At 34.6% G+C, this 22,313-nt stretch overlaps 1 long non-coding RNA gene across 1 annotated transcript in view; it reads right to left on the reverse strand.

Annotated features, from left to right (window-relative positions):
- Positions 1-102: 102 nt before the first annotated feature.
- Positions 103-22,313, reverse strand: part of LOC125970152 (uncharacterized) — a 28,019-nt gene continuing 5,808 nt past the window's right edge. The window contains exon 2 of the long non-coding RNA XR_011086950.1: positions 103-22,313. This is a non-coding gene — a long non-coding RNA (uncharacterized lncRNA).

Consider the following 22,313-nt stretch of genomic DNA (forward strand, 5'->3'; position numbering starts at 1 on the left):
AGTGATTCAAAGTCTTCGCCTTCACACGCAATTTCTCCAGAAATTGCATTTTCTAGTTATTATTATTATTATATTTTATTCTCCACACTTTTTTGTCCCGCTTCTTCTTCCACATAGTTCATCCGATTCACTCCGTTCCACTTTTGACGTGTTCCAAATATTCACGAGATGAGCGCTTCCATTTTTCTCGTTCCGAAAATTTTCCGATTTCGCAAAATTCGCGAACTTACGACAAATTTTTCCCCATTCATTCTTAATGGCAGATTCGACATTTCACATTTACATCATTCCACTTTTTTCTACATTGTTCAACCGATTCAACTCATTCCAACTTTCAACTGTTCATCTTTTGCCTACCTATTCCACAACTTCCCACTTACCAAAAATTCCAAATTTGAAATTCAACCAAATTCTCCAAAATTTCGTTTTTCCACTCTAACTTTTACGTTTTTCAACCGATTCAACCCATTCCAACTTTCAACTGTTCATCTTTTTCTAACTATTCCACAACTTCCAACTTATGAAAAATTCCAAATTTTCAAATTTGGAATTCAACCAAATTCTCAAAAATTTTGTTTTTCTACTCTAATTTCTACATTTTTAAACCGATTCAACTCATTCCAACTTTCAACTGTTCATGTTTTGCCTACCTATTCCACAACTTCCCACTTACCAAAAATTCCATATTTGAAATTCAACCAAATTCTCCAACATTTTGTTTTTCTACTCTAATTTCTACATTTTTTAACCGATTCAACTCATTCCAACTTTCAACTGTTCATGTTTTGCCTACCTATTCCACAACTTCCCGTTTACCAAAAATTCCAAATTTGAAATTCAACCAAATTCTCCAAAATTTCGTTTTTCTAATCTAATTTCTACATTGTTCAACCGATTCAACCCATTCCAACTTTCAACTCTTCATCTTTTGCCTACCTATTCCACAACTTCCCACTTACCAAAAATTCCATATTTGAAATTCAACCAAATTCTCCAACATTTTGTTTTTCTACTCTAATTTCTACATTGTTCAACCGATTCAACCCATTCCAACTTTCAACTCTTCATCTTTTGCCTACCTATTCCACAACTTCCGACTTACCAAAAATTCCAAATTTGGAATTCAACCAAATTCTCAAAAATTGTGTTTTTCTACTCTAATTTCTACATTTTTTAACCGATTCAACTCATTCCAACTTTCAACTGTTCATGTTTTGCCTACCTATTCCACAACTTCCCGTTTACCAAAAATTCCAAATTTGAAATTCAACCAAATTCTCCAAAATTTCGTTTTTCTAATCTAATTTCTACATTGTTCAACCGATTCAACCCATTCCAACTTTCAACTGTTCATGTTTTGCCTACCTATTCCACAACTTCCCGTTTACCAAAAATTCCAAATTTGAAATTCAACCAAATTCTCCAAAATTTCGTTTTTCTAATCTAATTTCTACATTGTTCAACCGATTCAACCCATTCCAACTTTCAACTCTTCATCTTTTGCCTACCTATTCCACAACTTCCCACTTACCAAAAATTCCATATTTGAAATTCAACCAAATTCTCCAACATTTTGTTTTTCTACTCTAATTTCTACATTGTTCAACCGATTCAACCCATTCCAACTTTCAACTCTTCATCTTTTGCCTACCTATTCCACAACTTCCGACTTACCAAAAATTCCAAATTTGGAATTCAACCAAATTCTCAAAAAATTTTGTTTTTCTACTCTAATTTCTACATTTTTTAACCGATTCAACTCATTCCAACTTTCAACTGTTCATGTTTTGCCTACCTATTCCACAACTTCCCGTTTACCAAAAATTCCAAATTTGAAATTCAACCAAATTCTCCAAAATTTCGTTTTTCTAATCTAATTTCTACATTGTTCAACCGATTCAACCCATTCCAACTTTCAACTCTTCATCTTTTGCCTACCTATTCCATAACTTCCCACTTACCAAAAATTCCATATTTGAAATTCAACCAAATTCTCCAACATTTTGTTTTTCTACTCTAATTTCTACATTGTTCAACCAATTCAACCCATTCCAACTTTCAACTCTTCATCTTTTGCCTACCTATTCCACAACTTCCCATTTACCAAAAATTCCAAATTTGAAATTCAACCAAAATCTCCAAAATTTCGTTTTTCTACTGTAATTTCTACATTGTTCAACCGATTCAACCCATTCCAACTTTCAACTCTTCATCTTTTGCCTACCTATTCCACAACTTCCCACTTACCAAAAATTAAAAATTAAAAATTTGAAATTCAACCAAATTCTCAAACATTTTGTTTTTCTACTCTAATCTTTACATTGTGAAACCGATTCAATCCATTCCAACTTTCAACTTTTCATCTTTTGCTTACCTATTTCACAACTTCCCACTTACCAAAAATTCCAAATTTGAAATTCAACCAAATTCTGCAAAATTTCGTTTTTCGACTCTAATTTGTACATTTTTCAACCGATTCAACCCATTCCAACTTTCAACTCTTCATCTTTTGCCTACGTATTACACAACTTCCCACTTACCAAAAATCCCAAATTTGAAATTCAACCAAATTCTCCCAAATTTCGTTTTTCTACTCTCATTGCTACATTTCTCTACCGATTCAACCCATTCCAACTTTCAACTCTTCATCTTTTGCTTACCTATTCCACAACTTCCCCTTACAAAAAATTCCAAATTTTGAAATTTGAAATTCAACCAAATTCTCCAAAAATGTGTTTTTCTACTCTAATTTTCACATTGTTCAACCGATTCAACCCATTCCAACTTTCAACTCTTCATCTTTTTCCTACCTATTCCCCAAATTTCCACTTGCCATAAATTCCACATTTTAAGATTTTAAACTCAACCAAATTCTCCAAAATTCTGAAATTCCACCAAATTCTCCAAAATTCCGTTTTTCACCTCTATTTTCTACATTTCTCAAGTAATTCAACTCGTTTCAGCATAATTCGCCAGCATTCCCCAAGAAGTGATTCAAAGTCTTCGCCTTCACACGCAATTTCTCCAGAAATTGCATTTTCTAGTTATTATTATTATTATTCTTCTATTTTATTCCCGCCACTTTTTTGTCCCGCTTCTTCTTCCACATAGTTCATCCGATTCACTCCGTTCCACTTTTCACGCGTTCCAAATATTCACGAGATGAGCGCTTCCATTTTTCTCGTTCCGAAAATTTTCCGATTTCGCAAAATTCGCGAACTTACGACAAATTTTTCCCCATTCATTCTTAATGGCAGATTCGACATTTCACATTTACATCATTCAACTTTTTTCTACATTGTTCAACCGATTCAACTCATTCCAACTTTCAACTGTTCATCTTTTGCCTACCTATTCCACAACTTCCCACTTACCAAAAATTCCAAATTTGAAATTCAACCAAATTCTCCAAAATTTCGTTTTTCCACTCTAACTTTTACGTTTTTCAACCGATTCAACCCATTCCAACTTTCAACTGTTCATCTTTTTCTAACTATTCCACAACTTCCAACTTATGAAAAATTCCAAATTTTCAAATTTGGAATTCAACCAAATTCTCAAAAATTTTGTTTTTCTACTCTAATTTCTACATTTTTCAACCGATTCAACTCATTCCAACTTTCAACTGTTCATGTTTTGCCTACCTATTCCACAACTTCCCGTTTACCAAAAATTCCAAATTTGAAATTCAACCAAATCTTTCTAAATTTCGTTTTTCTACTCTAATTTCTACATTGTTCAACCGATTCAACTCATTCCAACTTTCAACTGTTCATCTTTTGCCTATCTATTCCACAACTTCCCACTTACCAAAAATTCCATATTTGAAATTCAACCAAATTCTCCAACATTTTGTTTTTCTACTCTAATTTCTACATTGTTCAACCGATTCAACCCATTCCAACTTTCAACTCTTCATCTTTTGCCTACCTATTCCACAACTTCTGACTTACCAAAAATTCCAAATTTGAAATTCAACCAAAATCTCCAAAATTTCGTTTTTCTACTCTAATTTCTACATTGTTCAACCGATTCAACCCGTTCCAACTTTCAACTCTTCATCTTTTGCCTACCTATTCCACAACTTCCCACTTACCAAAAATTCCAAATTTGAAATTCAACCAAATTCTCAAACATTTGGTTTTTCTTCTCTAATCTTTACATTGTGAAACCGATTCAATCCATTCCAACTTTCAACTTTACATCTTTTGCTTACCTATTTCACAACTTCCCACTTACCAAAAATTCCAAATTTGGAATTCAACCAAATTCTCAAAAATTTTGTTTTTCTACTCTAATTTCTACATTTTTTAACCGATTCAACTCATTCCAACTTTCAACTGTTCATGATTTGCCTACCTATTCCACAACTTCCCGTTTACCAAAAATTCCAAATTTGAAATTCAACCAAATTCTCCAAAATTTCGTTTTTCTAATCTAATTTCTACATTGTTCAACCGATTCAACCCATTCCAACTTTCAACTCTTCATCTTTTGCCTACCTATTCCACAACTTCCCACTTACCAAAAATTCCAAATTTGAAATTCAACCAAATTCTCCAACATTTCGTTTTTCCACTCTAACTTTTACGTTTTTCAACCGATTCAACCCATTCCAACTTTCAACTGTTCATCTTTTTCTAACTATTCCACAACCTCCAACTTATGAAAAATTCAAAATTTTCAAATTTGGAATTCAACCAAATTCTCAAAAATTTTGTTTTTCTACTCTAATTTCTACATTTTTCAACCGATTCAACTCATTCCAACTTTCAACTGTTCATGTTTTGCCTACCTATTCCACAACTTCCCACTTACCAAAAATTCCATATTTGAAATTCAACCAAATTCTCCAACATTTTGTTTTTCTACTCTAATTTCTACATTTTTTAACCGATTCAACTCATTCCAACTTTCAACTGTTCATGTTTTGCCTACCTATTCCACAACTTCCCGTTTACCAAAAATTCCAAATTTGAAATTCAACCAAATTCTCCAAAATTTCGTTTTTCTAATCTAATTTCTACATTGTTCAACCGATTCAACCCATTCCAACTTTCAACTCTTCATCTTTTGCCTACCTATTCCACAACTTCCGACTTACCAAAAATTCCAAATTTGGAATTCAACCAAATTATCAAAAATTTTGTTTTTCTACTCTAATTTCTACATTTTTTAACCGATTCAACTCATTCCAACTTTCAACTGTTCATGTTTTGCCTACCTATTCCACAACTTCCCGTTTACCAAAAATTCCAAATTTGAAATTCAACCAAATTCTCCAAAATGTCGTTTTTCTAATCTAATTTCTACATTGTTCAACCGATTCAACCCATTCCAACTTTCAACTCTTCATCTTTTGCCTACCTATTCCACAACTTCCCACTTACCAAAAATTAAAAATTAAAAATTTGAAATTCAACCAAATTCTCAAACATTTTGTTTTTCTACTCTAATCTTTACATTGTGAAACCGATTCAATCCATTCCAACTTTCAACTTTTCATCTTTTGCTTACCTATTTCACAACTTCCCACTTACCAAAAATTCCAAATTTGAAATTCAACCAAATTCTGCAAAATTTCGTTTTTCGACTCTAATTTGTACATTTTTCAACCGATTCAACCCATTCCAACTTTCAACTCTTCATCTTTTGCCTACGTATTACACAACTTCCCACTTACCAAAAATCCCAAATTTGAAATTCAACCAAATTCTCCAAAATTTCGTTTTTCTACTCTCATTTCTACATTTCTCTACCGATTCAACCCATTCCAACTTTCAACTCTTCATCTTTTGCTTACCTATTCCACAACTTCCCCTTACAAAAAATTCCAAATTTTGAAATTTGAAATTCAACCAAATTCTCCAAAAATGTGTTTTTCTACTCTAATTTTCACATTGTTCAACCGATTCAACCCATTCCAACTTTCAACTCTTCATCTTTTTCCTACCTATTCCCCAAATTTCCACTTGCCATAAATTCCACATTTTAAGATTTTAAACTCAACCAAATTCTCCAAAATTCTGAAATTCCACCAAATTCTCCAAAATTCCGTTTTTCACCTCTATTTTCTACATTTCTCAAGTAATTCAACTCGTTTCAGCATAATTCGCCAGCATTCCCCAAGAAGTGATTCAAAGTCTTCGCCTTCACACGCAATTTCTCCAGAAATTGCATTTTCTAGTTATTATTATTCTTCTATTTTATTCCCGCCACTTTTTTGTCCCGCTTCTTCTTCCACATAATTCATCCGATTCACTCCGTTCCACTTTTGACGTATTCCAAATATTCACGAGATGAGCGCTTCCATTTTTCTCGTTCCGAAAATTTTCCGATTTCGCAAAATTCGCGAATTTACGACAAATTTTTCCCCATTCATTCTCAATGGCAGATTCGACATTTCACATTTACGTCATTCCCCTTTTACATTCACCTCATTCAGCACATTCAAACCACATTCGGAATGATTCTCGACATTCCCAAAATTCCCAAATTCAAAAATTTCACGTTTTCTCGTTAAAAATTCCGACAAAATTTCACGAAATTTCGTTTTTCACCTCTAATTTCTACATTTTTCGACCGATTCAACCCGTTCCAACTTCCAACTGTTCATCTTTTGCCTACCTATTCCACAACTTCCCACTTACAAAAAAATTCCAAATTTTCAAATTTGAAATTCAACCAAATTCTTCGTAATTTCGTTTTTCTACTCTAACTTCTACATTTTTCAACCGATTCAACCCATTCCAACTTTCAACTGTTCATCTTTTGCCTGCCTATTCCACAACTTCTCACCTACCAAAAATTCCAAAATTTCAAATTTGAAATTCAACCAAATTCTCCAAAATTTCGTTTTTCTACTCTAACTTCTACGTTTTTCAACCGATTCAACCCATTCCAACTTTCAACTGTTCATCTTTTGCCTACCTATTCCACACCTTCCCACTTACCAAAATTTCCAAATTTTCAATTTTGAAATTCAACCAAATTCTACAAAATTTGGTTTTTCTACTCTAATTTCTACATTTTTCAACCGATTCAACCCATTCCAACTTTATTCACTTTGGTCACCTCATCCTTACCATATTCACCACCTTCACCCCCACTTCCACTATGCTTACAAAATTCAACCCTTGACCCCCACTTCCAGTGTGGCGGCCATCTTGGATTGACCCTGAAGTGCTCCCAATGAACCTAGAATGAACCGGAAGTGCCCCAAATCGAACCGGAAGTGACCTTAGGTAAACAGGAAGTGACCTCAGGTAAACCGGAAGTGACCCCAAATCAAACCGGAAGTGACCTTTTTAAACCGGAAGTGACCTTTTTAAACCGGAAGTGACCCCAAATTAACCGGAAGTGACCTCAGCTAGACCGGAAGTGCCTCTAGTCAAACCGGAAGTGACCCAAATAGACCGGAAGTGCCCCAAATCAATCCGGAAGTGACCTTAGGTAAACAGGAAGTGACCTCAAGTAAACCGGAAGTGACCCCAAATCAAACCGGAAGTGACCTTTTTAAACCGGAAGTGACCTTTTTAAACCGGAAGTGACCCCAAATAAACCGGAAGTGACCTCAGCTAGACCGGAAGTGCCTCTAATTAAACCGGAAGTGACCCAAATAGACCGGAAGTGACCCAGATCACCCCGGAGGTGCCCTTATTTCAACATTAACTGCCCTAAATAGCTACATTAGTCACTAACTTTTGCATTTTTTGTCCGATTGAACCCGTTTCAACATTTTAACCCCAAAAGTGAACTTCCTGAAGCTGTTTTTTTTCGTTTTGTTCCAAATTTTAATTATTATTTTTTCTTTTCATTCCCATTCATTCTCTATGGGGATTCAACATTTTCTCTAACTTCTACATTTTTTAAACCAATTCAACCCGTTCCAATATTCAACTGTTCATCTTTTCCCTACCTATTCCACAACCTCCCACTTACCAAAAATTCCAAACTTCAAATTTGAAATTCAACCAAATTCTCCAAAATTTAGTATTACACTTCTATTTTCCACATTTCTCAAGAAATTCAACTCGTTTCAACATCATTCGGCATCATTCCCAAAGAAGTGATTCAAAGTCTTCGCCTTCACACGCAATTTCTCCAGAAATTGCATTTTCTAGTTATTATTATTATTCTATTTTATTCTCCACACTTTTTTGTCCCGCTTCTTCTTCCACATAGTTCATCCGATTCACTCCGTTCCACTTTTGACGTGTTCCAAATATTCACGAGATGAGCGCTTCCATTTTTCTCGTTCCGAAAATTTTCCGATTTCGCAAAATTCGCGAACTTACGACAAATTTTTCCCCATTCATTCTTAATGGCAGATTCGACATTTCACATTTACATCATTCCACTTTTTTCTACATTGTTCAACCGATTCAACTCATTCCAACTTTCAACTGTTCATCTTTTGCCTACCTATTCCACAACTTCCCACTTACCAAAAATTCCAAATTTGAAATTCAACCAAATTCTCCAAAATTTCGTTTTTCCACTCTAACTTTTACGTTTTTCAACCGATTCAACCCATTCCAACTTTCAACTGTTCATCTTTTTCTAACTATTCCACAACTTCCAACTTATGAAAAATTCCAAATTCCAATTTTCAATTTTGAAATTCAACCAAATTCTACAAAATTTGGTTTTTCTACTTAATTTCTACATTTTTCAACCGATTCAACCCATTCCAACTTTATTCACTTTGGTCACCTCATCCTTACCATATTCACCACCTTCACCCCCACTTCCACTATGCTTACAAAATTCAACCCTTGACCCCCACTTCCAGTGTGGCGGCCATCTTGGATTGACCCTGAAGTGCTCCCAATGACCCTAGAATGAACCGGAAGTGCCCCAAATCGAACCGGAAGTGACCTTAGGTAAACAGGAAGTGACCTTAGGTAAACCGGAAGTGACCCCAAATCAAACCGGAAGTGACCTTTTTAAACCGGAAGTGACCTTTTTAAACCGGAAGTGACCCCAAATAAACCGGAAGTGACCTCAGCTAGACCGGAAGTGCCTCTAATCAAACCGGAAGTGACCCAAATAGACCGGAAGTGACCCAAATCAACCCGGAAGTGAACTTATTTCAAAATTAACTGCCCTAAATAGCTACATTAGGCGCTAACTTTTGCATTTTTTGTCCGATTGAACCCGTTTCAACATTTTAACCCCAAAAGTGAACCTCCTGAAGCTTTTTTTTTACGTTTTGTTCCAAATTTCAAAATATTTTGGCGCAATTGCTTTTTCTTTTGATTCCCATTCATTCTCTATGGGGATTCAACATTTGCTCTCACTTCTACATTTTTTAACCGATTCAACCCGTTCCAACATTCAACTGTTCATCCTTTGCCTGCCTATTCCACAACTTTCCACTTACCAAAATTCTCTACAATTTCGTTTTTCTACTCTTTTTTCCACATTTTTCAACCGATTCAACCCATTCCAACTTTATTCACTTTGTTTACCTTATGCTTACCATATTCACCTCCTTCACCCACACTTCCAGTGTGGCGGCCATCTTGGATTGACCCTGAAGTGCCCCCAATGAACCCAGAATGTACCGGAAGTGCCCCATATCAAGCCGCAAGTGACCTTAGGTAAACAGGAAGTGACCTTAGGTAAACCGGAAGTGACCCCAAATCAAACCGGAAGTGACCTTTTTAAACCGGAAGTGACCTTTTAAAACCGGAAGTGACCCCAAATAAACCGGAAGTGACCTCAGCTGGACCGGAAGTGCCTCTAATCAAACCGGAAGTGACCCAAATCAAACCGGAAGTGACCTTATTTCAACATTAACTGCCCTAAATAGCTACATTAGTCGCTAACTTTTGCATTTTTTGTCCGATTGAACCCGTTTCAACATTTTAACCCCAAAGGTGAACCTCCTGAAGCTGTTTTTTTTCGTTTTGTTCCAAATTTTACAATATTTTGGCGCAATTATTTTTTCTTTTAATTCCCATTCATTCTCTATGGGGATTCAATATTTGCTCTAACTTCTACATTTTTTAACCAATTCAACCCGTTCCAACATTTGACTGTTCATCTTTTGCCTACCTATTCCACAACCTCCCACTTACCAAAAATTCCAAACTTCAAATTTGAAATTCAACCAAATTCTCCAAAATTTAGTATTACACTTCTATTTTCCACATTTCTCAAGAAATTCAACTCATTTCAACATCATTCGGCATCATTCCCAAAGAAGTGATTCAAAGTCTTCGCCTTCACACGCAATTTCTCCAGAAATTGCATTTTCTAGTTATTATTATTATTGTGTGAAGGCGATGGCCTTCACACATATGTTATTCTACACCATTCTCTATTATTATTATTATTATTGTGTGAAGGCGATGGCCTTCACACATATGTTATTCTACACCATTCTCTATTATTGTGTGAAGGCGATGGCCTTCACACATATGTTATTCTACACCATTCTCTATTATTATTATTATTATTATTATTATTATTATATTTTATTCTCCACACTTTTTTGTCCCGCTTCTTCTTCCACATAATTCATCCGATTCACTCCGTTCCACTTTTGACGTGTTCCAAATATTCACGAGATGAGCGCTTCCATTTTTCTCGTTCCGAAAATTTTCCGATTTCGCAAAATTCGCGAACTTACGACAAATTTTTCCCCATTCATTCTTAATGGCAGATTCGACATTTCACATTTACATCATTCCACTTTTTTCTACATTGTTCAACCGATTCAACTCATTCCAACTTTCAACTGTTCATCTTTTGCCTACCTATTCCACAACTTCCCACTTACCAAAAATTCCAAATTTGAAATTCAACCAAATTCTCCAAAATTTCGTTTTTCCACTCTAACTTTTACGTTTTTCAACCGATTCAACCCATTCCAACTTTCAACTGTTCATCTTTTTCTAACTATTCCACAACTTCCAACTTATGAAAAATTCCAAATTTTCAAATTTGGAATTCAACCAAATTCTCAAAAATTTTGTTTTTCTACTCTAATTTCTACATTTTTCAACCGATTCAACTCATTCCAACTTTCAAATGTTCATGTTTTGCCTACCTATTCCACAACTTCCCACTTACCAAAAATTCCATATTTGAAATTCAACCAAATTCTCCAACATTTTGTTTTTCTACTCTAATTTCTACATTTTTTAACCGATTCAACTCATTCCAACTTTCAACTGTTCATGTTTTGCCTACCTATTCCACAACTTCCCGTTTACCAAAAATTCCAAATTTGAAATTCAACCAAATTCTCCAAAATTTCGTTTTTCTAATCTAATTTCTACATTGTTCAACCGATTCAACCCATTCCAACTTTCAACTCTTCATCTTTTGCCTACCTATTCCACAACTTCCCACTTACCAAAAATTCCATATTTGAAATTCAACCAAATTCGCCAACATTTTGTTTTTCTACTCTAATTTCTACATTGTTCAACCGATTCAACCCATTCCAACTTTCAACTCTTCAACTTTTGCCTACCTATTCCACAACTTCCGACTTACCAAAAATTCCAAATTTGGAATTCAACCAAATTCTCAAAAATTTTGTTTTTCTACTCTAATTTCTACATTTTTTAACCGATTCAACTCATTCCAACTTTCAACTGTTCATGTTTTGCCTACCTATTCCACAACTTCCCGTTTACCAAAAATTCCAAATTTGAAATTCAACCAAATTCTCCAAAATTTCGTTTTTCTAATCTAATTTCTACATTGTTCAACCGATTCAACCCATTCCAACTTTCAACTCTTCATCTTTTGCCTACCTATTCCACAACTTCCCACTTACCAAAAATTCCATATTTGAAATTCAACCAAATTCTCCAACATTTTGTTTTTCTACTCTAATTTCTACATTGTTCAACCGATTCAGCCCATTCCAACTTTCAACTCTTCATCTTTGGCCTACCTATTCCACAACTTCCGACTTACCAAAAATTCCAAATTTGAAATTCAACCAAAATCTCCAAAATTTTGTTTTTCTAATCTAATTTCTACATTGTTCAACCGATTCAACCCATTCCAACTTTCAACTCTTCATCTTTTGCCTACCTATTCCACAATTTCCCACTTCCCAAAAATTAAAAATTTGAAATTCAACCAAATTCTCAAACATTTTGTTTTTCTACTCTAATCTTTACATTGTGCAACCGATTCAATCCATTCCAACTTTCAACTTTTCATCTTTTGCTTACCTATTTCACAACTTCCCACTTACTAAAAATTCCAAATTTGAAATTCAACCAAATTCTGCAAAATTTCGTTTTTTCGACTCTAATTTGTAAATTTTTCAACCGATTCAACCCATTCCAACTTTCAACTCTTCATCTTTTGCCTACGTATTACACAACTTCCCACTTACCAAAAATCCCAAATTTGAAATTCAACCAAATTCTCCAAAATTTCGTTTTTCTACTCTCATTTCTACATTTCTCTACCGATTCAACCCATTCCAACTTTCAACTCTTCATCTTTTGCTTACCTATTCCACAACTTCCCCTTACAAAAAATTCCAAATTTTGAAATTCAACCAAATTCTCCAAAAATGTGTTTTTCTACTCTAATTTTCACATTGTTCAACCGATTCAACTCATTCCAACTTTCAACTCTTCATCTTTTTCCTACCTATTCCCCAAATTTCCACTTGCCATAAATTCCACATTTTAAGATTTTAAACTCAACCAAATTCTCCAAAATTCTGAAATTCCACCAAATTCTCCAAAATTCCGTTTTTCACCTCTATTTTCTACATTTCTCAAGTAATTCAACTCGTTTCAGCATAATTCGCCAGCATTCGCCAAGAAGTGATTCAAAGTCTTCGCCTTCACACGCAATTTCTCCAGAAATTGCATTTTCTAGTTATTATTATTATTATTATATTTTATTCTCCACACTTTTTTGTCCCGCTTCTTCTTCCACATAATTCATCCGATTCACTCCGTTCCACTTTTGACGTATTCCAAATATTCACGAGATGAGCGCTTCCATTTTTCTCGTTCCGAAAATTTTCCGATTTCGCAAAATTCGCGAATTTACGACAAATTTTTCCCCATTCATTCTCAATGGCAGATTCTACATTTCACATTTACGTCATTCCCCTTTTAAATTCACCTCATTCAGCACATTCAAACCACATTCGGAATGATTCTCGACATTCTCAAAATTCCCAAATTCAAAAATTTCACGTTTTCACGTTAAAAATTCCGACAAAATTTCACGAAATTTCGTTTTTCACCTCTAGTTTCTACATTTTTCAACCGATTCAACCCATTCCAATTTTCAACTGTTCATCTTTTGCCTGCCTATTCCACAACTTCTCACCTACCAAAAATTCCAAAATTTCAAATTTGAAATTCAACCAAATTCTCCAAAATTTCGTTTTTCTACTCTAACTTCTACGTTTTTCAACCGATTCAACCCATTCCAACTTTCAACTGTTCATCTTTTGCCTACCTATTCCACACCTTCCCACTTACCAAAATTTCCAAATTTTCAATTTTGAAATTCAACCAAATTCTACAAAATTTGGTTTTTCTACTCTAATTTCTACATTTTTCAACCGATTCAACCCATTCCAACTTTATTCACTTTGGTCACCTCATCCTTACCATATTCACCCCCTTCACCCCCACTTCCACTATGCTTACACAATTCAACCCTTGACCCCCACTTCCAGTGTGGCGGCCATCTTGGATTGACCCTGAAGTGCTCCCAATGACCCTAGAATGAACCGGAAGTGCCCCGAATCGAACCGGAAGTGACCTTAGGTAAACAGGAAGTGACCTTAGGTAAACCGGAAGTGACCCCAAATCAAACCGGAAGTGACCTTTTTAAACCGGAAGTGACCTTTTTAAACCGGAAGTGACCCCAAATAAACCGGAAGTGACCTCAGCTGGACCGGAAGTGCCTCTAATCAGACCGGAAGTGACCCAAATAGACCGGAAGTGACCCAAATCAACCCGGAAGTGAACTTATTTCAACATTAACTGTCATAAATAGCTACATTAGGCGCTAACTTTTGCATTTTTTGTCCGATTGAACCCGTTTCAACATTTTAACCCCAAAAGTGAACCTCCTGAAGCTGTTTTTTTACGTTTTGTTCCAAATTTCAAAATATTTTGGCGCAATTGCTTTTTCTTTTAATTCCCATTCATTCTCTATGGGGATTCAACATTTGCTCTCACTTCTACATTTTTTAACCGATTCAACCCGTTCCAACATTCAACTGTTCATCCTTTGCCTGCCTATTCCACAACTTTCCACTTACCAAAAATTCCAAAAATCAAATTTGAAATTCAACCATATTCTCAAAAATTTAGTATTACACTTCTATTTTCCACATTTCTCAAGAAATTCAACTCATTTCAACATCATTCGGCATCATTCCCCAAGAAGTGATTCAAAGTCTTCGCCTTCACACGCAATTTCTCCAGAAATTGCATTTTCTAGTTATTATTATTCTTCTATTTTATTCTCCACACTTTTTTGTCCCGCTTCTTCTTCCACATAGTTCATCCGATTCACTCCGTTCCACTTTTGATGTATTCCAAATATTCACGAGATGAGCGCTTCCATTTTTCTCGTTCCGAAAATTTTCCGATTTCGCAAAATTCGCGAATTTACGACAAATTTTTCCCCATTCATTCTCAATGGCAGATTCGACATTTCACATTTACGTCATTCCCCTTTTAAATTCACCTCATTCAGCACATTCAAACCACATTCGGAATGATTCTCGACATTCCCAAAATTCCCAAATTCAAAAATTTCACGTTTTCACGTTAAAAATTCCGACAAAATTTCACGAAATTTCGTTTTTCACCTCTAATTTCTACATTTTTCGACCGATTCAACCCGTTCCAACTTCCAACTGTTCATCTTTTGCCTACCTATTCCACAACTTCCCACTTACAAAAAAATTCCAAATTTTCAAATTTGAAATTCAACCAAATTTTTCGTAATTTCGTTTTTCTACTCTAATTTCTACATTTTTCAACCGATTCAACCCATTCCAACTTTCAACTGTTCATCTTTTGCCTGCCTATTCCACAACTTCTCACCTATCAAAAATTCCAAAATTTCAAATTTGAAATTCAACCAAATTCTCCAAAATTTCGTTTTTCTACTCTAACTTCTACGTTTTTCAACCGATTCAACCCATTCCAACTTTCAACTGTTCATCTTTTGCCTACCTATTCCACACCTTCCCACTTACCAAAATTTCCAAATTTTCAATTTTGAAATTCAACCAAATTCTACAAAATTTGGTTTTTCTACTCTAATTTCTACATTTTTCAACCGATTCAACCCATTCCAACTTTATTCACTTTGGTCACCTCATCCTTACCATATTCACCCCCTTCACCCCCACTTCCACTATGCTTACAAAATTCAACCCTTGACCCCCACTTCCAGTGTGGCGGCCATCTTGGATTGACCCTGAAGTGCTCCCAATGAACCTAGAATGAACCGGAAGTGGCCCAAATCAAACCGGAAGTGACCTTAGGTAAACAGGAAGTGACCTCAGGTAAACCGGAAGTGACCCAAAATCAAACCGGAAGTGACCTTTTTAAACCGGAAGTGACCTTTTTAAACCGGAAGTGACCCCAAATAAACCGGAAGTGACCTCAGCTGGACCGGAAGTGCCTCTAATCAGACCGGAAGTGACCCAAATAGACCGGAAGTGACCCAAATCAACCCGGAAGTGAACTTATTTCAACATTAACTGCCATAAATAGCTACATTAGGCGCTAACTTTTGCATTTTTTGTCCGATTGAACCCGTTTCAACATTTTAACCCCAAAAGTGAACCTCCTGAAGCTGTTTTTTTACGTTTTGTTCCAAATTTCAAAATATTTTGGCGCAATTGCTTTTTCTTTTAATTCCCATTCATTCTCTATGGGGATTCAACATTTGCTCTCACGTCTACATTTTTTAAACCAATTCAACCCGTTCCAATATTCAACTGTTCATCTTTTCCCTACCTATTCCACAACCTCCCACTTACCAAAAATTCCAAACTTCAAATTTGAAATTCAACCAAATTCTCCAAAATTTAGTATTACACTTCTATTTTCCACATTTCTCAAGAAATTCAACTCGTTTCAACATCATTCGGCATCATTCCCAAAGAAGTGATTCAAAGTCTTCGCCTTCACACGCAATTTCTCCAGAAATTGCATTTTCTAGTTATTGTGTGAAGGCGATGGCCTTCACACATATGTTATTCTACACCATTCTCTATTATTATTATTATTATTATTATTATTCTTCTATTTTATTCTCCACACTTTTTTGTCCCGCTTCTTCTTCCACATAGTTCATCCGATTCACTCCGTTCCACTTTTGACGTGTTCCAAATATTCACGAGATGAGCGCTTCCATTTTTCTCGTTCCGAAAATTTTCCGATTTCGCAAAATTCGCGAACTTACGACAAATTTTTCCCCATTCATTCTTAATGGCAGATTCGACATTTCACATTTACATCATTCCACTTTTTTCTACATTGTTCAACCGATTCAACTCATTCCAACTTTCAATTGTTCATCTTTTGCCTACCTATTCCACAACTTCCCACTTACCAAAAATTCCAAATTTGAAATTCAACCAAATTCTCTAAAATTTCGTTTTTCCACTCTAACTTTTACGTTTTTCAACCCATTCAACCCATTCCAACTTTCAACTGTTCATCTTTTTCTAACTATTCCACAACTTCCAACTTATGAAAAATTCCAAATTTTCAAATTTGGAATTCAACCAAATTCTCAAAAATGTTGTTTTTCTACTCTAATTTCTACATTTTTCAACCGATTCAACTCATTCCAACTTTCAACTGTTCATGTTTTGCCTACCTATTCCACAACTTCCCACTTACCAAAAATTCCATATTTGAAATTCAACCAAATTCTCCAACATTTTGTTTTTCTACTCTAATTTCTACATTGTTCAACCGATTCAACCCATTCCAACTTTCAACTCTTCATCTTTTGCCTACCTATTCCACAACTTCCGACTTACCAAAAATTCCAAATTTGGAATTCAACCAAAATCTCCAAAATTTCGTTTTTCTACTCTAATTTCTACATTGTTCAACCGATTCAACCCGTTCCAACTTTCAACTCTTCATCTTTTGCCTACCTATTCCACAACTTCCCACTTACCAAAAAATTCCAAATTTGAAATTCAACCAAATTCTCAAACATTTTGTTTTTCTTCTCTAATCTTTACATTGTGCAACCGATTCAATCCATTCCAACTTTCAACTTTTCATCTTTTGCTTACCTATTTCACAACTTCCCACTTACCAAAAATTCCAAATTTGGAATTCAACCAAACTCTCAAAAATTTTGTTTTTCTACTCTAATTTCTACATTTTTTAACCGATTCATCTCATTCCAACTTTCAACTGTTCATGTTTTGCCTACCTATTCCACAACTTCCCGTTTACCAAAAATTCCAAATTTGAAATTCAACCAAATTCTCCAAAATTTCGTTTTTCTAATCTAATTTCTACATTGTTCAACCGATTCAACCCATTCCAACTTTCAAGTTTTCATCTTTTGCCAACCTATTCCACAACTTCCCACTTACCAAAAATTCCATATTTGAAATTCAACCAAATTCTCCAACATTTTGTTTTTCTACTCTAATTTCTACATTGTTCAACCGATTCAACCCATTCCAACTTTCAACTCTTCATCTTTTGCCTACCTATTCCACAACTTCCGACTTACCAAAAATTCCAAATTTGAAATTCAACCAAAATCTCCAAAATTTCGTTTTTCTACTGTAATTTCTACATTGTTCAACCGATTCAACCCATTCCAACTTTCAACTCTTCATCTTTTGCCTACCTATTCCACAACTTCCCACTTACCAAAAATCAAAAAATAAAAATTTGAAATTCAACCAAATTCTCAAACATTTTGTTTTTCTACTCTAATCTTTACATTGTGCAACCGATTCAATCCATTCCAACTTTCAACTTTTCATCTTTTGCTTACCTATTTCACAACTTCCCACTTACCAAAAATTCCAAATTTGAAATTCAACCAAATTCTGCAAAATTTCGTTTTTCGACTCTAATTTGTACATTTTTCAACCGATTCAACCCATTCCAACTTTCAACTCTTCATCTTTTGCCTACGTATTACACAACTTCCCACTTACCAAAAATCCCAAATTTGAAATTCAACCAAATTCTCCAAAATTTCGTTTTTCTACTCTCTTTTCTACATTTCTCTACCGATTCAACCCATTCCAACTTTCAACTCTTCATCTTTTGGTTACCTATTCCACAACTTCCCCTTACAAAAAATTCCAAATTTTGAAATTTGAAATTCAACCAAATTCTCCAAAAATGTGTTTTTCTACTCTAATTTTCACATTGTTCAACCGATTCAACCCATTCCAACTTTCAACTCTTCATCTTTTTCCTACCTATTCCCCAAAATTTCCACTTGCCATAAATTCCACATTTTAAGATTTTAAACTCAACCAAATTCTCAAAAATTCTGAAATTCCACCAAATTCTCCAAAATTCCGTCTTTCACCTCTATTTTCTACATTTCTCAAGTAATTCAACTCGTTTCAGCATAATTCGCCAGCATTCCCCAATAAGTGATTCAAAGTCTTCGCCTTCACACGCAATTTCTCCAGAAATTGCATTTTCTAGTTATTATTGTGTGAAGGCGATGGCCTTCACACATATGTTATTCTACACCATTCTCTATTATTATTATTATTATTATTATTCTTCTATTTTATTCTCCACACTTTTTTGTCCCGCTTCTTCTTCCACATAGTTCATCCGATTCACTCCGTTCCACTTTTGACGTGTTCCAAATATTCACGAGATGAGCGCTTCCATTTTTCTCGTTCCGAAAATTTTCCGATTTCGCAAAATTCGCGAACTTACGACAAATTTTTCCCCATTCATTCTTAATGGCAGATTCGACATTTCACATTTACATCATTCCACTTTGTTCTACATTGTTCAACCGATTCAACTCATTCCAACTTTCAACTGTTCATCTTTTGCCTACCTATTCCACAACTTCCCACTTACCAAAAATTCCAAATTTGAAATTCAACCAAATTCTCCAAAATTTCGTTTTTCCACTCTAACTTTTACGTTTTTCAACCGATTCAACCCATTCCAACTTTCAACTGTTCATCTTTTTCTAACTATTCCACAACTTCCAACTTATGAAAAATTCCAAATTTTCAAATTTGGAATTCAACCAAATTCTCAAAAATTTTGTTTTTCTACTCTAATTTCTACATTTTTCAACCGATTCAACTCATTCGAACTTTCAACTGTTCATGTTTTGCCTACCTATTCCACAACTTCCCGTTTACCAAAAATTCCAAATTTGAAATTCAACCAAATCTTTCTAAATTTCGTTTTTCTACTCTAATTTCTACATTGTTCAACCGATTCAACTCATTCCAACTTTCAACTGTTCATCTTTTGCCTATCTATTCCACAACTTCCCACTTACCAAAAATTCCATATTTGAAATTCAACCAAATTCTCCAACATTTTGTTTTTCTACTCTAATTTCTACATTGTTCAACCGATTCAACCCATTCCAACTTTCAACTCTTCATCTTTTGCCTACCTATTCCACAACTTCCGACTTACCAAAAATTCCAAATTTGAAATTCAACCAAAATCTCCAAAATTTCGTTTTTCTACTCTAATTTCTACATTGTTCAACCGATTCAACCCGTTCCAACTTTCAACTCTTCATCTTTTGCCTACCTATTCCACAACTTCCCACTTACCAAAAATTCAAAATTTGAAATTCAACCAAATTCTCAAACATTTTGTTTTTCTTTTCTAATCTTTACATTGTGCAACCGATTCAATCCATTCCAACTTTAAACTTTTCATCTTTTGCTTACCTATTTCACAACTTCCCACTTATCAAAAATTCCAAATTTGGAATTCAACCAAATTCTCAAAAATTTTGTTTTTCTACTCTAATTTCTACATTTTTTAACCGATTATTCTCATTCCAACTTTCAACTGTTCATGTTTTGCCTACCTATTCCACAACTTCCCGTTTACCAAAAATTCCAAATTTGAAATTCAACCAAATTCTCCAAAATTTCGTTTTTCTAATCTAATTTCTACATTGTTCAACCGATTCAACCCATTCCAACTTTCAACTCTTCATCTTTTGCCTACCTATTCCACAACTTCCCACTTACCAAAAATTCCATATTTGAAATTCAACCAAATTCTCCAACATTTTGTTTTTCTACTCTAATTTCTACATTGTTCAACCGATTCAACCCATTCCAACTTTCAACTCTTCATCTTTTGCCTACCTATTCCACAACTTCCGACTTACCAAAAATTCCAAATTTGAAATTCAACCAAATTCTCAAAAATTGTGTTTTTCTACTCTAATTTCCACATTTTTTAACCGATTCAACTCATTCCAACTTTCAACTGTTCATGTTTTGCCTACCTATTCCACAACTTCCCGTTTACCAAAAATTCCAAATTTGAAATTCAACCAAATTCTCCAAAATTTCGTTTTTCTAATCTAATTTCTACATTGTTCAACCGATTCAACCCATTCCAACTTTCAACTCTTCATCTTTTGCCTACCTATTCCACAACTTCCCACTTACCAAAAATTCCATATTTGAAATTCAACCAAATTCTCCATTTTGTTTTTCTACTCTAATTTCTACATTGTTCAACCGATTCAACCCATTCCAACTTTCAACTCTTCATCTTTTGCCTACCTATTCCACAACTTCCGACTTACCAAAAATTCCAAATTTGAAATTCAACCAAAATCTCCAAAACTTCGTTTTTCTACTCTAATTTCTACATTGTTCAACCGATTCAACACGTTTCAACTTTCAACTCTTCATCTTTTGCCTACCTATTCCACAACTTCCCACTTACAAAAAATTCAAAATTTGAAATTCAACCAAATTCTCAAACATTTTGTTTTTCTTCTTTAATCTTTACATTGTGCAACCGATTCAATCCATTCCAACTTTCAACTTTTCATCTTTTGCTTACCTATTTCACAACTTCCCACTTACAAAAAATTCCAAATTTGAAATTCAACCAAATTCTGCGAAATTTCATTTTTCTACTCTAATTTGTACATTTTTCAACCGATTCAACCCATTCCAACTTTCAACTCATCTTTTGCCTACGTATTACACAACTTCCCACTTACCAAAAATCCCAAATTTGAAATTCAACCAAATTCTCCAAAATTTTGTTTTTCTACTCTCATTTCTACATTTCTCTACCGATTCAACCCATTCCAACTTTCAACTCTTCATCTTTTCTTACCTATTCCACAACTTCCCCTTACAAAAAATTCCAAATTTTGAATTTTGAAATTCAACCAAATTCTCCAAAAATGTGTTTTTCTACTCTAATTTTCACATTGTTGAACCGATTCAACCCATTCCAACTTTCAACTCTTCATCTTTTTCCTACCTATTCCCCAAATTTCCACTTGCCATAAATTCCACATTTTAAGATTTTAAACTCAACCAAATTCTCCAAAATTCTGAAATTCCACCAAATTCTCCAAAATTCCGTTTTTCACCTCTATTTTCTACATTTCTCAAGTAATTCAACTCGTTTCAGCATAATTCGCCAGCATTCGCCAAGAAGTGATTCAAAGTCTTCGCCTTCACACGCAATTTCTCCAGAAATTGCATTTTCTAGTTATTCTTCTATTTTATTCCCGCCACTTTTTTGTCCCGCTTCTTCTTCCACATAGTTCATCCGATTCACTCCGTTCCACTTTTCACGCGTTCCAAATATTCACGAGATGAGCGCTTCCATTTTTCTCGTTCCGAAAATTTTCCGATTTCGCAAAATTCGCGAACTTACGACAAATTTTTCCCCATTCATTCTTAATGGCAGATTCGACATTTCACATTTACATCATTCCACTTTTTTCTACATTGTTCAACCGATTCAACTCATTCCAACTTTCAACTGTTCATCTTTTGCCTACCTATTCCACAACTTCCCACTTACCAAAAATTCCAAATTTGAAATTCAACCAAATTCTCCAAAATTTCGTTTTTCCACTCTAACTTTTACGTTTTTCAACCGATTCAACCCATTCCAACTTTCAACTGTTCATCTTTTTCTAACTATTCCACAACTTCCAACTTATGAAAAATTCCAAATTTTCAAATTTGGAATTCAACCAAATTCTCAAAAATTTTGTTTTTCTACTCTAATTTCTACATTTTTCAACCGATTCAACTCATTCCAACTTTCAACTGTTCATGTTTTGCCTAC

This window comes from Syngnathus scovelli, chromosome 6 (genome assembly GCF_024217435.2).
Source record: "Syngnathus scovelli strain Florida chromosome 6, RoL_Ssco_1.2, whole genome shotgun sequence".
Taxonomy (NCBI): domain Eukaryota; kingdom Metazoa; phylum Chordata; class Actinopteri; order Syngnathiformes; family Syngnathidae; genus Syngnathus; species Syngnathus scovelli.